Genomic DNA, 1,614 nt, shown 5'->3' on the forward strand with positions numbered 1-1,614 from the left:
GGATTTTTACATACGTGTTTGTATTCGATATTAGAGCCTCTCTTAGATACCAGCAACTAGTATTTCCTACACTATGTTGACTTATTGTTTAGAGATCCTGCTTATAGACTTTGATGGGCCTCCGTTACCCTAAAACAATAAAAAAAATAGATATAGCGATATTAAAAATTTTTTAAATATTGCATGTTTTATACAGAGGACCTTTCCATACTTGTGTGTGATATTAGAACCTCTCTTAGATAACAGCAACTACTATTTCCTACACTATGTTTTCTTACTGTTCCGCGATCTACTATTATTTCTGGTTTCAAGGTATTACGGTAGTTCATATTTTTTTACTGCAAAACAAGTAAAAAAAAATGTTTAAATATAACTCGTTTGCCTCACACAAGACCCGCGGAGCTTTTAACATTTTGCATCTGCTCGTCGCTTCCTGCGGAGGTTTTAACACTTTGCTGCTATCAGCCAGGCCCGAGAAACCCTTCTCGGCGAGCCTGAAAAGTCTGCGGGCCCGCAAGCGAATGAAAAGGAGCAATCTCCGGGAAGTGCGAGCGTGTGAGCTCATTGCATAAGCTTCTCGTCTCCCACCTTTTAAGCGCCCGCCTGGCGAACCGTGCTGCCGCTAATCAGCTGCAAAGGCAAACACAGCCGCCCGTGTAGAACATTCCCTTTTTTTTTTTTATTATTATTATTTTAATCCATTCGGGTTTTAATAGTTAAGGATTTTTAAGCTTCCTCGAATGTGGGCGCTCCTGAAAAAATTGAATTCCCTGCCACGGAAACTTGAGAATCGCTGGCAAGACATGAATATTACTGTGCAGCGCAATTACGTCTTTTTAAAACACGGATGTATGGTGAAATATATTATGCATATTGTCTTGAAGCGCACCTTTAGGCCACATTCGCTTTCCCGCTGTCATACCTGCCACCGCGTGACATTTAATGAAAAATGTTGGCTGTGCCTGACAGGTGGTAATAAAGTGCGAGATAGGCAGCCCCCTACTTTACCATCGCTCATTGCATGCGAATTTCACTTACATCTAAATACCATCAGTCATGTCCACACCGAGACCCCTATGCATTGTTAGATTGTCACTCATAAATATTATAACCGATTCATTATAGTCCCAGCTTTTGTACGGGAAACCCTTAATGTCAGTCATGTTGGCCAACAAACCATGGCAGGTGTGGATTCGTACGCCTAGCAAGTGTCCATCATTGTCACTGACATGCATACATTTTTAAAAAATTGTCACTCACGACCGAATAATTATCCCCCTCCGCTCCACTGATGTGTCACTCATAAAAAGCGTAATTAAACAGCAATAATTACTCCGAGTGTCAGTCAGGTTATCATCCCCGGCTTGGGGTAGGGTCTTCAACCTCCATCAAAATTTAATCAGGAAGTTGTTGAATCCCTCAAATTGGATATATTTTGCGGTTTATCGCATTTGAAAGCTTGGCTGCGGGGGGAAAATAATGAAAGCCTGGAGTTTCATGCCACTGCGGGGGAAAAAAGAAAGAAAAAAAAAAGCCTCTCGCGGGCTAGGCAGGACGAGAGTGGCGAGACAAACGGCTCGCCTAAAAACGAGGCCGGTTAATGGGGTTGGGGGG

Source organism: Nanorana parkeri, unplaced genomic scaffold, assembly GCF_000935625.1.
Source record: "Nanorana parkeri isolate BGI_ZX_2015 unplaced genomic scaffold, ASM93562v1 scaffold6, whole genome shotgun sequence".
Classification (NCBI taxonomy): domain Eukaryota; kingdom Metazoa; phylum Chordata; class Amphibia; order Anura; family Dicroglossidae; genus Nanorana; species Nanorana parkeri.